At 46.3% G+C, this 15,499-nt stretch overlaps 1 long non-coding RNA gene across 1 annotated transcript; it reads left to right on the forward strand.

Moving 5' to 3' along the window:
• Window positions 1-3,129: 3,129 nt before the first annotated feature.
• LOC149348720 (uncharacterized) lies at window positions 3,130-7,772 on the forward strand. Its single transcript, XR_016292293.1, has 2 exons — window positions 3,130-3,267; window positions 7,429-7,772. It is a non-coding gene; the product is annotated as an uncharacterized LOC149348720 (long non-coding RNA).
• The last annotated feature ends 7,727 nt before the right edge of the window (window positions 7,773-15,499 follow it).

The following is a 15,499-nucleotide window of genomic DNA, read 5'->3' on the forward strand; positions in this document are numbered from 1 at the left end:
AGAGCTTCCGCTCTAAAAACGAATATATTGAGGGCGATGAAACAATTAGACACGTCGCGAAAATGTGATGACAGACTCACGCTCAGATCACGCCCAAGGAGGATTTCTTCTCATTATATACCACGTGACAATTTGCATGGACTTGCTGATTCACAGATTACACGCGAAAAAATAGCCGGCTAAACATTCCACTGTCATCGCAGTCGCTTCCAGGATGCACCGGCACACCCTGGAAGCATTTGTAATCCTGGATGACGACTAGAATGCAAAAGGTTCTAAAAGGACAGCTTTGCTGAACCACCCAACTAAATGACGCCCGGGGTGGTCCCAGCTGAGGACAGTAAAACAGATTCAAGCACCGTCCCTGCGGGAAAATGGATAATTCGAACACCCCGTCTAAGTCCCATTAGATTTATACATGTATGTACAGCCGGCCAAATCTTTAGCTGGCGTGCCTGACGGCCGCTTTTTCTGCGCTCCTGCGCTTTACGACGGAGCGAACTTGCGCAAAGCTCGATACTAAGCACGGACTTAGTGAGCCTGTGCTTAGAGTTGACAGTTTCGCAAGTTTCCTTCGTCATAAGCTACAGGAGCATGGAAAACGCGGCCTTCACGGCTGTACTCTAGTTAATTCAGGGAAGTTTGACTGCGCATCACTAAATGCAGACATATACTGTATTGTGCGTTTTTATCGTAAAGACTTTCAAAATTTTTCTTACCTCAACCGGTGGCTCGTTTGCGGTGAAACTGCACACAGCGCTTGCGTATTATGGTAACTTTTGTATCGTAGCAAGTTTTACAACGGTACTTACTTAGTTGAGTCACGCATGATGCAAAAGCGCAATCGTCTGCGTCGAGATCGGCGTACCGAAACCGAAAACACCGAGTTTTTGCTGAAGGGCGGCAGTAGCGCCATCTGTCTTCTGCAGTGGAAAGCGTCACAAGACAAGGCGAGCGTTGCAAGCAGCGTGGGCCCTTTGAATACGCCGTTCCGGCCTTTTCGTCTGCTTCAATTGAAGCGCTTCGACATTTTCGGTCAACTGAGCGGAAAAAAATGCCAGAATGAATTATTTTAACGAGGCTCTGCCATTAAAAGAATATTGTTTGACGTCTTTTTTTCGTCCAATGATTTTATCCAATTCAGCTTATATCGTCTGCTTTCGTGGCTCTCCTAAAGCGTCGGAGGACGACGTCGCGAAGTCCTGAGCTGTGTTTTTCTTGTTTAATTTCGTTGTCGAAGACAGATGGGGCTACTGCCGCCCTTCAGCAAAAACTTGGTGTTTTGTGTTTCGGTACGCCGATCTCGACGCAGACGATTGCGCTTTTGCATCATGCACGGCTCAACTAAGTAAGTACCGTTGTAAAACTTGCTACGATACAAAAGTTACCATAATACGCAAGCTCTGTGTGCAGTTTCACCGCAAACGAGCCAGCAGTTGAGGTAAGAAAAATTTTGAAAGTCTTTACGATAAAAACGCACAATACGGTATAACACGCTGACATTGCAATATCAGCGTACGTGCCAAAAACCCCAGGTGGTCGAAATTTATTCACAGCTCTCCACAATGACGTCTCTCATTGCCCACGTGCAACTTTGGGGCGTCAAAACCCACACACAGTGCCATACCATTACCTGTATCACTTTCCTGTAGCTCAATGTAGTGTTCACGCTTTACTTTCATGCGTCTCCAGGTAGATGCTTTCGAAGTGAGCGCGCAAATGGCCACAGCCCTGACATCCGTCTAAAACGAATTGTTTTTGGCAAGCGGTGCAGTGCTTACCAGAATTCTTGCTATCGTAGGTTGCCTTCGTCATAAAATATCAGGTTAAAAAACGGGCGCCTCCAAGCAAAAGCACAGGCAAGGCAAAAGAACGCAAACAACTCTTAACAACTGCGCCAAATACGCGCCGTCCTGCGGGGTGGATTGGAAATGGATCGATTTAATGTGGATTCGACTGACACTGTGGTCCTCGCTGTAGCCAAACGTTAAAAGATTACAAACACCAAAACCTACTAGTGTTTGCTCATTTTAGAATCTTACCAAAATATATTTGGAAAATATAGCCCTGTGGGTTGAGCCAACGAGCGGTACATAATTTTAAAATAAATGCTTTCTTTTTTATGTTGTCTTGGTTTTTGTTTCAACAGCCGAATGACGGCTGTGACGTGAAGATGCGTTCTCTTTCACATCGCTGTTATGTAAGTTAAGAATTGTACTGATAAAAAAATGAACAAGCGTCACTTCTATTGAGTTTCTGCACGCCTATATAACAGAGTTTGCATATGCACAAGACGCCGGAGATAGCAAACTTAAGTTGTATTCGGCTATTATAAATAAGCATAAACGTCAGCACTTCACCTTTATGTTAGTTAGTAACAAGAAATCATAAGAAAAGCGCGATATATTAGCCGTGTAGCCCTGTATTCAACAGTGGAATATACAGCGTCAGCCTAGGACCGTCAACTAATTCGTGAAACAATTTAATTTTTATGAATTAATAAAATGGCCGCCACATGCTAACACCGTGGCAAGTGGCATCGCCTCCCACCTTTACTTCCTTTTCTCTCGCATTTCCCTCTTGCACTTTCTCTTTCCCTCGTCTCTCGTAAATGTGCAGAGAGCTAAATGGTGCGTTTCAGAACAGTATAAATTAGTCACGGCATGGAATTTATTTACGGCAGCTAAATAATTTGTAACTATTTTTTTTTTGCGTGTTTTGATTCGGTTTCGTTTTCAACGTTGATTGGCGGCTTTGCCCTACAAGGCGCGTTCACGGCATCAGGCGTGTAGAAACTCAATAGAAGTGACGCTTGTTCATTTTTTTATCAGTACAACTCTTAACTTACATAACAGCGATGTGAAAGAGAACGCGTCTTCACGTCACAGCCGTCATTCGGCTGTTGAAACAAAAACCAAGACAACATAAAAAAGAAAGCATTTATTTTAAAATTATGTACCGCTCGTTGGCTCAACCCACAAGGCTATATTTTCCAAATATATTTTGGTAAGATTCTAAAATGAGCAAACACTAGTAGGTTTTGGTGTTTGTAATCTTTTAACGTTTGGCTACAGCGAGGACCACAGTGTCAGTCGAATCCACATTAAATCGATCCATTTCCAATCCACCCCGCAGGACGGCGCGTATTTGGCGCAGTTGTTAAGAGTTGTTTGCGTTCTTTTGCCTTGCCTGTGCTTTTGCTTGGAGGCGCCCGTTTTTTAACCTGATATTTTATGACGAAGGCAACCTACGATGGCAAGAATTCTGGTAAGCACTGCACCGCTTGCCAAAAACAATTCGTTTTAGACGGATGTCAGGGCTGTGTCCATTTGCGCGCTCACTTCGAAAGCATCTACCTGGAGACGCATGAAAGTAAAGCGTGAACACTACATTGAGCTACAGGAAAGTGATACAGGTAATGGTATGGCACTGTGTGTGGGTTTTGACGCCCCAAAGTTGCACGTGGGCAATGAGAGACGTCATTGTGGAGAGCTGTGGATTAATTTCGACCACCTGGGGTTTTTGGCACGTACGCTGATATTGCAATGTCAGGAGACCGAAAGAGAGCAAAGTGGGTTAGCTTACAAACATTATATACTGGCTGAAACTGAGAACGGGGAGTGGGCATTGGAAGGGCATGTAATCTTTATTTACACGAGACCTTTTGTAGAAATTAACATGGCTATTAATAATATTTATACTATTACCAGCTTTTTCTGGAATGTAGTCAATACATCAGCTTCAGTAGTTGACCTTCTTGAGTTGCCTGGTTAAGTAGCCACAAGATTTACGGCAGCGTGGCCATATCAGATGCTTTTTGCATGATTTTTAAACTCGTGTGCTCGTTATGTATTCCTTGCGAATGTCAAGGGACACGTCAAAACACCGGGTATACTAACCAATCTGAAGTGACAGGCACGTTTATATTGGCACCTTGGTTGTGATGGCTCTTTCCTCGTTGGCGCTGCATAACCCTCCTCGCAGCGCCGCCCCTCCTCCTCCGCCCTGAGAGTGTGTTCGTCGTATTTACCCGTTTTCGATTGTTTACTGGATGTTTCTATTGCACTGGGTTTTCTTATGATGTTTGCACTCCTTCCTTTGCACCAGAGGGAAATAAATTTGTGTGCCGTAGACCTACTGCTTGCCAAAGTCCTAGAAGGAATGCATCCAGCTCTCAAAAAATCTGCAGAGAGAATAGTGATGCTGCATCTAGTTTATTTCATTCCCACTGCATTTGTTCAAAGCATAAATTGATTTCTTGCCTTTTTCCTCGAATGCCAAATACAGCACTTGTCTGGCAATTCCTGAACGTGGTAACGTTTTCGCGCTATCAGTGTAAGTTCAACGCAGGGAAACCGAAGTCGCCGCCGCTACGGATAATTCAAACAAGGTGCTCAGATCAGTGCAATAGAAACATCCAGTGAACAAACGAAAACGGGAAAATACGACGAACACACTCTCAGAGCGGAGGAGGAGGGGCGGTGCTGCGAGGAGGGTTATGCAACGCCAACGGGGAGAGAGCCGTTGTGATAACGGCTTCTGTGACATTTTTTTGAATAGGAACAGTCACAGGCAACATAATACGGAGTATGCTTCTGCAGAGTATTGAGGCACATTAGGTAGAGTGGATAGGTAAGTGTGCTTCATTCATTCGCGAACATGCTAACATTTACCAGAATATGTATCAAAGGGTGGTCAGTTTTCACAAGGTTAGACATGACAGGAGCTTAACAGGCAAAGTCATTATGGCTATGACTATACATAACAGCTATACGTACCTACTGCTATGCAGCGGTGATTACTTACTTCATATGCAGTGTGACTAATGACTTTTCTTTCCGTGTGCAGAACAGCTTGTGGCAAACGCATTGCCTTGTTCATAACTGCATAGACTTCCCAACCTTATGGCAGCAATTCATCTTGAGGCCATTAAGGCATACAAATAAGTGATCAGTTTCTCCAACCTTTTCTAATGCAGTTGACAGAAGATGTACGAGAATCTGATGTGAACCCATAGAGAACTTTTAGTAGGCAGTTGTGGGTTTACACTATTGCTGCAAGGTTATGCATAGAACCCAGAGTCTGCAAGTTTGTTTTAATTACAGTTTTGTTAACACTGTTTTCTTTCTTATTTCTTTCATAGCTTTCTCAGTTGAAATCCTTTCGTTTCTTGCCTTCTTCATTTCACTATAATTTCACTTGCTCACTGTCTCTCTTGCCATTCCATCCTTAGATACTTGAATACTAAAAAGTGTGTACACATCACCTTTTCGAGGAAGCGCTCCTACCCTGCTTATATCTACACTATAAACCATGCAGCCTTGAAAAAAGAACAGAATTTTAAATACTTAGGCGTTTATCTTGCTGCTGACCTGAGGTGGTCAAAGCATGTTAATTACGTCGTGAAGAAAGCTGCTGGTATATTAGGTTTGTTAAGAAGAAATTTCAGCCACCTTCCACAGCATCTCAAAGAACAGCTATATTTTACTTGCGTCCGCACAGTACTCGAATATGCATCAGTGTGCTGGGACCCGCACACACAAGAACTTATTGACAAATTGGAAAAAATTCAAAATAGGGCAGTCCGCTTTGTGCTTGGAAACTATTCCAGGACACTCAGTATCTCGGAAAGCAAAAGGAATCTTCAGTGGCCAGAACTTAAAACTCGAAGAAGAAATCTGAGATTAAAATTTTTGCATAACATTTTCTATTCCAAGACTGGCATAGACGGATCAAAATATTTGAAGCCGCCTTTCTATGTCTCGAAGCGAAGGGACCACAATTTAAAGCTTCATGAATTTCCTTTTAAAGGTGACGTACTCCGTTATTCATTTTTTCTGTGAACAGTTCGTGAATGGAATGCTTTGCCGCCACATATTGTTAATGTTCTACCTAATGATGCCTTTTTTCACGCGTTAAGTGCATGATTTTTTTTTGTTTTTTGAATGTGAAAGTGCGCCCCTGCTGTAATGCTGAAAGGCGATGCAGGTACCAAATAAAAAAAAAAAAGATTGTGTGTGCACTGAATGTGGCATTTCATTGCCTACCCTGGCTTACTGGGGCCTTTTAGTGCCTTTGAAAGTGTCCTGCTTTTAAAGAAGTTAGGCCTTCTAAAGCTGTATCCTGATAGGGTCGTGTGAATTTTTTCTTTTCTTCGCAAACAAGAAAATTGGTATCCTAAAATGCTGGTTCTCACCAGTAGTAACACATTTCAGCCTTCAAGATGCAGTTCATTTTACATTACTGAGTGAAATAGCTTGCTGAGAGAAAGCATTTGTGCACTGTAATGCACTAACTGCAAGAGTGAAGTAAAGGATTCTGAAGACAGCAAAAAAAAGGCTAGGGACAAAGCAGGCACATGAAAATGACGGGACCATTGCCTTCTTTTTTTTTGTGTGTGTCCTGTTTGTGTAGTCTTCAGGATCCTTTGCAGTTATATAAACCAACTCACCCAAACCAAAGTATTATTTAATCAGTGAAGGTAGCAGTACAAGTGCAGGCAGTAAACCCTTTTCATATGTTGACATCAGTGTGATACTGCACTTTTACTTTTATTTACTTTTAACTTACTTTTAATTGGGAACTTCATCCTTGCTTTTGTCTCTTCCTTGCCTCTTACATGCATTCTCACAATATGTGTTCGTTTTGTAGTAGCATATTAAAGGGATGCTGAGGGTGAATTGGTTTGGTTTATTGGTTTATTAGGGTTTAATATCCCAAAGCGACTCAGGCTATGAGGGACGCCGTAGTGAAGGGCTCCGGAAATTTCGACCACACGGGGTTCTTTAACGTCCACTGACATCGCACAGTACACGGGCCTCTAGAATTTTGCCTCCTTCGAAATTTGGCCGCCGCGGCTGAGATCGAACCCGCATCTTTCGGGTCAGCAGCCGAGCGCCATAACCACTGAGTCACCGCGGCGGGGTGAGAGTGAATTGAAGTTGGTCTGTAGCTTAATGTGCTGTAATAACACCTCGGCTGTTGCACTGAAAAGAGTTTAGATAAGGTAGAGAAAGACAATAAATGAAATGCATATACTATCGCTGGTGCCAACCATTTTTACAAGTCAATAGGGGATATTCAAAATTCCACAAGTGCGCTTTTCCGCATAACAATGATGCCCCCAACAAGATGGCGGACCATGCGTTTCCGGCTGAAACAAAGCAAGAAAGACTGGTTTTTTGTTTGATTCTTCCAAAATACATTTCTTACATTCTATCCACACCTTTAGCACCTGTCCTGAAGCCCATGTAGTTCCTTTATAGCGAAGTCGGCCATATTGTTAGGGGCAACATTGTTATGCGGGAAAGCGCACTTGCGGAATTTTGAATATCCCCTATTGCAGTGACTATGGTGCATTTTTCTTGGTCAAGAATCTGTAGCTGCACGAAGGCCGGCCACGAGTGGCCAACCTATTGCCTTTTGCAGCTGGACCCAGACATCAGCCTCTGGCCGTGGCAGCCGAACCCGGACACCCGCAACCTCCAGCTGAGGTGTGCGGACCACAGCGCAGTCCTGATCGGTTCTTTACAACCTGGACGACCTCTTGAGACGGATGAAGCACCACCCGCTCCTATGTGAGCATGGCCCTTTAGCAGAGACAACTGCAGGTTGGACTGGAGCGCCTGACAGATCATCCGGCCATGGCCACGATGGCCCCAGATTCAGCGGCCATCTACTGTCCAGAAGGGTAGCGGATCGGGCTAGTTGGTGCAGATTTGACATTTTCAGAAGCGCTAAAACAACAAGGAAGCAGAGGGAACAGACACGGACGAGCGCTCGTCCCTGTCTGTTCTCTCTGCGTCCTTGTTGTTTTAGCGCTTCTGAAAATGCCATCTACTGTAAGAAGTGTGGAAGCCTGGTGATCAGGGACACCATCCTCTTCCTCCCTCTACCGCAAGCAGCGCGAGTCCGGAGGTGGCAGGGATGCCGTAGCGGTGCGTGCATGCATGATCCAGGATCCAGCTCTTGCAAGGCCAGGGTGCTCAGGGTTCAGGCCACCTGCCCACCCTGGAGTTCGGGCCCCTGGTCGTGCTGGCCCCCTTCGAAGGCCCCTTGAGGACATGGCACTTGGCTTGGACTTCCTCTGGGGCTTCTGCAAGCGGCAAGCAGAGGTGAGCAAAAAACTTAATGATATCGTTGCAGCCTAAAGTCCATTGAACTCGGGGGACATTCGGTCTTCAGGGAGGAGGAGTGTGTAGGTTTATGGAGTTCTGTGTCTTTTCCCTGCTTCGAGCTATGCCATGGAGACCAAGGAAGCTGATGCATTCGTCTCTTTCCATGGGTGAGTAACCGTATGGTCCGCTTGAGAGCGCTGTGCTACCTTTTTCCCCAAACCGGTCGCAAGTGTGCGCCACCAGGTGCTGCAGAAGCGGCCGCTGATTGACGAAGAGTGGCGATTGGGAAAACGGGGTACAGTCGGCCACCAGACCAAGCCAGATGGCACGGGTTGCAGACCATCTCGGCAATCGACGGTCTTTTTGGGGAAACCTCATAAACCACTGGCTCTGGGCAAAACAGCCTGTCCTGTGTCGTGTCCTGATTTGCATAGCCACAGTGTGTGTCTCCTTAAAGGGACACTGAGGAGAGCACTATTAATATTTTGTTTATAGCAAAATATGATAGTTCGGCATTTCATGGCTTTGTTGCCTCTTGGCCGGCAGCGAAAGATGCATTATTTCCAAGAAATTTGGAGTCGAAGTTGAAAAAGTTTTTCCCGCCGCTCTGATTCAAACTTGGGATTCTCCTATGACGACACAGGACTAAGTGACGAGAAACAGGACGTGACATGACGTGACGCAGACTCCGTGATTTCTGGCGGCCAGCATAGCGGCCCAGCAGCAGCCGAAAAAAAAGCTACCGCCGGCCGCACGTTGAAGGCATCTATCGGCTATTGCGGCCGTCGCTACAGTCGCTTCGCTTACGTTTGCACTGGCGTTTTGCCAGCGTTACGATGGATCTTGTTCTCAAAGTCGTCAGCGAATTTCTCGCAAATAGACACCTTTAGCATACCGTGTACCTCGTTACCGCTAGCGGAATACCGGGAGCCTGCCTGCCGCCGGCGAGCAGGCGCTGATTCGTCCCGATGCTTCAGGCGCGCGCGTAGCTGCCGGGCACGTGGCGCCATCTGGCGACGTCAAGGAGATTTGCGCATGCATTGGCTGCGCCTCAGTGATTTGTGGCTTCTCGGGTCCTAGAGTTGCTAGAACCATTGGTTCTAGCAACACTGCTTTGTCCTATGACGTCATCACGCTTGTACTTGCGAGTTTGACCTGTGGCGGCGATACCTGCATTTTGGTTCTTGCTCATTTCTACGTTACAAGAGCTTTGTTGTCAGTATGAGTGGCGTTTTTGTAATCAGGAGCTGGTATTCTGTCGATACAAGCCAACTTCAATTTCTCCTCAGTGTCCCCTTAAGAACAGCTGAATGTGGTGTGCACTAGTGGGAGCTCTGAGTTCATGGCCTTGGCCTCAAAGGAGGTTCCACGGCCTAGTGAGAACCCCCAAAGGCCTTTCACTTCCAGTCAGTGGCCATCGAGTCCTTTTGTTTACTGGCGCCTCATGTGAGTTTAGATTGAAAATGGCCGATTTTTAAATCCAGCCTTATTGGCAGCAAATGTGTTCTTTGCTGTTAAGCAAGCAATCACGAAAGACCCAAACACTGATTTTTACTGGGAGCGAAAATTGGATCCAGTTGTCCTCGGTGTAGAGGAGCTTTCGAGCTGCTAAAGAACAGAACTTAAAAGCTAGCTCTTGTACAAATGTTGTTAGACTGTTCATGCTCACGGTGTCCGTTGTTAATTGCAGGACTGTGCAAGACAAGGACCATTTGGGCTCTCAACAGATGCAGTTTCCGTGGTGAATGGCCAACCATGAGCCAACTTTCATTGCCCGGCAAGGACTCGCAGAAAGGCTTTGGAAGTGTTGCGTGAGTCTGACGAGGGACATGCTGCCTCCACGGTGATGTACTTGATTTCTGAGAGTGTGGTAGAACACAGAGTTTAATTGTGGTGAGTTGTCACCAAGTGCTGTATGTATTGTCGAATCGCCTTGATCATAGTTGCGAAGTACTGCTTTAAAATGTGGCTGCCTTCTCTGGCCAGTTTTTGGGCACTGGCAAATGTATGCAATGTTGCTTTTCATATTGCTTTTTTTTTCAGTTTTTCTTTTAGTATGCTTGTCGGTGACAGAAACCTCTAGAATCTAGTCTAGGTGTCCCAGTTTTGGGCTTGTCATAGTGCCCAGTTTTGAAATGCAGTGCGTCCAGTTGCACAGTTGACGTGATTGAGGTGCTCTGCACGGACTGGTATGATCTGTTGCTTCAAAGTTGTTCATAGGTGCTCATAACCAGCACACATAACCAGAGGTAGAAAGGAGTTGGACTTCTAATACACCGTGTATACTTGATACTTGTGTAAGGGCCGCACTTTTTTCCCGCAATTTCAACCAGGTGTGGCCTTTACACGAGTCAGACATATAGCCATGCGGAGAAACCTCATCTTGTTGCTGCGAGTGTTTTAAAGAAGAATGTAAACACTGTTGAGTGATCACGCATGCAGTGGACTCCCTTTAAACGAAACTCAATGGGGACAGGAAATCTGTTTTGTTTAATGGCAGTTTTGTTTAAGGGTTCGGACCACCAGAGAAGCTATGCAATGGTGTTTGCTACAGGCTGGCATACCGCTGCATCACTAGGTAGGCATTCATCTTCGTTAGGTTGCATGTGGGCTCCAAGCAGCCCTCTCTCTTTAGAAGTTAGTAATTCAACTACTACTTGGCTAGCCTCATTAGCTGACACTCGAGAGCTCTCATTGTTGTCATGGTGGTTGTTCCCCTCTTCACTGTCATTACCGGTGGCTTCCCCATCTTCCCTCTAGATGTCAACTGAAGTGTCCTCATGGTGGGTGACAACGTCGTCATCAATAGCTTCTCAATCATCCATTTTCACAGTGCCACACTTGGAAGCCAGTACGCTAAAAGCAGCTTGCGCTTGAGCAACTTCGTCAGGTTCTTCTTGTTCTGTGGCTTCTTCCTTGGAAAAGCCCGCATGATGAAAGCATCGTTGAATTGCCGTTGCCGTCACTTCACCCCACTAGTGAGCGAAAAGTGAATGGCAGAGCGAAGGTCTACGGTGTACTGTTTGTCGCTGTCCGCACACAGCATCATCCTTTTTAGGACATGGCGACGGAAGAATACCTTCACGTTGCGAATGACACCGTGGTCCATGGGCTGGAGTACGGCTGTCATGTTTACGGGGAGGAAATCCAGCTGAATAGAATTCAGATCTCGCACTTCACCATGAGCTGGGCAATTGTCACAGAAAAACACGACCTTTCTGCCTTTCCTAGTGAACTTGGCGTCCCTCTGTCTCGACCAGGTTTCAGAAATTTGCCTGCATCATCCAGGCCTTGGTATTCGCTTCGTACAACACTGGCAGTCCTTTGACACCATTAAAAGCTCAGGGTCTCTTTGTTTTCCCTTTAACGAGAAGCTTCAACTTTTCGGACCCATCCATCTTGGCTCCCACAAGGACAGTGGCGCAGTCCTTGCTGTGCTTACCTCCCGTGCACCTCTCACCTTTGAAGCTTAGAGTCTTGCTGGGGAGAAGTTTGTAAAGAAGAGCCATTTCATCGACGTTGAAGACGTCGCTGGGCTCGTAATTCGCGAGGACATCTTGGAGCTTCTTCTACTGCCAGTCAGTGCAAACATCTTTATCTACCACGCCACTTTTACCTGCTACGGGGCGGAAAATAAGTTCATGGTGCTTCTCGAAGCGGCTTAACTAGCCATCGCCGAATTGGAAGTCTTCAATTACCGCCTGGATTGCTATGTCTCTCACCTTCTCCTTCAAAATAGGCCCGATCACTCGAAGGTTGGAGCTTTGGGCATGCTTGAACCACTGGAAGAATGCCTTCTCGAGGTCTTGGCAGTCGGCCAGACGCGTCCTTTTCCTATCGGGGGCAAAAGCACCACTGTTGTGTGCCTTTTCAATCTTTTCACGATCCGCCGCCGCGGTGGCTCAGTGGCTATGGTGCTCGGATGCTGGCCCGAAAGACGCGGGTTCGATCCCGGCCGCGGCGGCTGAATTTCTTTGGAGGAGAAATTCTAGAGGCCCGTGTACTGTGCGATGTCAGTGCACGTTAAAGAACCCCAGGTGGTCGAAATTTCCGGAGCCCTCCACTACGGCGTCTCTCATAGCCTTAGTCGCTTTGGGACGTTAAACCCTAATAAACCAAACCAAACCTTTTCACGATCCTTCAGAGTGAGCATCCAAGAACATCACAGTTCAACTATCAATGAGTAAACGAACACGAAAGGTGTGTGTGGCTACACCGAAAGTATCAAAGTCTTAAACATTATTCTTAGGAGAGTGGAAATATCACAGAAGACGGCTAGTACACAGCATTGATCAAGGCTAGCTTGCCATAAGCACAAAAGCGCGTTGCTGGGATAAACATTAAAGGTTGTCGGGTAGCAAAACCAGCTGCTCCACGTGGTCAGACAGAGGTCGTTCCCATCTAGCTGAAACGACTTCTCCGGCCATAGAAAATGCCCTCTCACTTGGGACTGAAGTGACAGGCACTGCGAGGTACTTCGTGCTCACCTTTGAGAGACTGGGGTATCTGGAAGAACCCACGGTCTGCCACCAGTCGCATGGGTCACTGTCTCGTTTCAACAATGCCTCCTCTGAGTAAGCCGCAAACTCTCATTCTGCGCCAGAAACTCGTTCAGTTTCCGCAGCATTCCTGACTAAATTGTCAAATGCATTCCAGACATTAGAAGACTGCTGTGCACAGAGTTCTGGCCTCTCCTTCTTAGCTTCTGGGTCAGGAGCACACAGGGACAGCTGTGGAAGCACTAAATGTTTCCTGTCTTGGCTCTGAATATGGTGGATTTGAAGCGCGAGTCCAAAAACATGTTCAAGCATGCTTCCTTGTCATCTGCATACAGGGGGAACCTTGATTTGACCGAACATGCCAGGGCTGCATGAAATCCAGTAGTATACCAGGCAAAGTCGGCAAGATTATGCAGCATCCCAAAAATGAGTGGTAGTTGAGCTTAAAGTGATGGATATGTTTCCGTACTGGCGATAACAGTGGCTTCAAAGAATGGCTTGAGTGTTTCTACCTACATTCCTGTGAACTGATTCCATCAATGCTGTTGTCCGAAGTGGCAAGGTCCACAGTGACTGCCTCCTTTAGTTCCAAGAAACGAGACAGCATTCTGGCTGTTCAGTCTGGTTTCTGCATCTTCTACCAGACGGAGAGGATGTTTGCCTGCTTTCTTTCTTGTATTCTTCCAGCCTTTTTTTTGTGTGCTGATGAACTGTGCTTATAGTGGCCAACAATTTGTCTGGCCTTCTTGCACAGACGACGATCAATGGGTGGCGTACGAGGTCTTGCGTCATTAAAGGTACACTGAAGAGGAATCTGAACTTGTCTTTTTGCCGCGGGAACTTGATCTACACGTTCCGAGCATTCTTAGAAACTGCGATTTACTGCCCTGTGTGGCCGATTTCCCCAATTAAATTGAATTAACGTCCGGCTCCCACCTTTTTTCTTTAATTCTGCCTCGTACGATGGGCGGAGTCGACCAACGCGTGGAGAGCCTTTCACCCAGTCCCGTGGCGGCTTGCCGCTCTGCCATCGGCGGAGTAATACATAGTAGTCCGTAGTAGCAAATAGTCCGCGCATATTTTTATTTCTTCGGGCTTATTTTGCGGCTATATTATCAGCGAATTAAACTATTTATTCACGGAAACCTAAAAAAACAAAATAAAGCGAAAGCAAAGCCTCCACGGGACTGAGTGAAAGGCGCTCCACGCGTTGGTCGACTCCGCCCACCGTACGAGGCAGAATTTAAAAAAAAAGGCGGGAGCCAGACGTTAATTCGTTTTAATTGGGGAAATCGGCCACACAGGGCAATAAATCGAAGTTTCTAAGAATGCTAGGAACGTGTAGATCGAGTTCCCGCGGCAAAAAGACGAATTCAGATTCCTCTTCAGTGCACCTTTAAGGGCTAGCTGCAAGGTGTGGGTGAAACACGAACAGTCATTCCACGGGAACCTCCTGACAGTGGCACGGATGTTGCGCCCATTATCTGTCTTGATGTACTTTTCACACTTGTCGGGTATCCCCCACCCGTTGCACACCTGATCCATCACAGCTGCAATGTATTCAGCACGCTGACTGTCAGCCCTATGACGCACGTGAACTGCTCTATTTGAAAACGAGGAGTTAGGAGGTGGCAAGTGAAGCTCGTGTTGCTTTCGTTCGCTCGCGATGTCTACATGTCACTGATGAAGGTAGCAGCCGCAGTTCCGCCTTCAAAACCGTCGCTGAGCTCCATTTTCACCTTCTTCCGCGTATCGTCATCCATGCGCGTGGAACAAGCACCCACGAAAGTGTAGAGCACGACGTTAGGCGGTAGATTTCAATCAATCAATCAATCAATCAATCAGGTTTATTTTCACATCAAGGATGTGGGGAGCGGGGACAAAAAGCCTATAGAGGCTTGACGGAGGTCCCCGCCCCCTACAGCAACTACATTGTGCACAAAAACCCACAATCACACAACGGTACATTATATTTTTGACGGAACAGCGCAAAACACCGGGACAAGAGACAAGCGCTGTATCTCTTGTCCCGGTGTTTTGCGCTGTTCCATCTAAAATGAATAACCAACATGCCCAAGTTGCTGTCCGGGTACATTATATGTTATGCCTGTGACATATTTAAAACAAAAGCACATTGCATCGAAAATAAACACGTTCAGGGCATCAAAAAACACATAACCATCAAACATATCACGTAAAGAGGGAAGGCATAAAAGCAGGCTGAGTTAGTACACTAAAGAAAGAAACTATATGCTGTTACTCTTCACTAATTACAGTTCTTCACAAATTGTTTAAAATGGATGGGATATTATAGGACAGCATTTGTCTGCCGTAGTTAGTTCTAAACTTGGAAAAGGAGCTCTCAAAAGCTTCAACCCGCAGTCTTCAACAACACTGCAGGGCTGAAAATCAAACACCACCATGGCAGGGACCTTGCTATTTAGTGCTTGCATCCTCTTTTCTGAAAGCGGCTCTGTCAAATGCACAAAGTCGGTCACAGTCTGCTTATCTTTCTCCAGCACACCTGCAGCCATCTTTCGATACTGTTTCATCTTGGTCGCATACAGTTTCAAATGGTTGGCAAGTGGCTTTTTCGTACCTGTGGGCGTTTGAAGCACTTTGCTGTACGCCATGCACTCCGCCGTTGATGTTGATGTCTTCACACAGTATTTCCATACGACACACTTTCCTTTTTGTTTCAGCGTCATGTCCACATTGTTTGCCAGCTTCTCAGGTGGCTTTCTACAACGTTGCTTTGTCATGGCACGAACCACAGTCGTACGTGCAGTCGCATGTATGGCCATAAAGATGCTCACCAACACAGTCAGCTATGGCATGGCCCAATGTTATGCATGGCTCTGGGCGCCGCCATGTTGCTATGTC

This window comes from Amblyomma mixtum, chromosome 4 (assembly GCF_055824585.1).
Source record: "Amblyomma mixtum isolate Tamu chromosome 4, ASM5582458v1, whole genome shotgun sequence".
NCBI classification, from domain to species: domain Eukaryota; kingdom Metazoa; phylum Arthropoda; class Arachnida; order Ixodida; family Ixodidae; genus Amblyomma; species Amblyomma mixtum.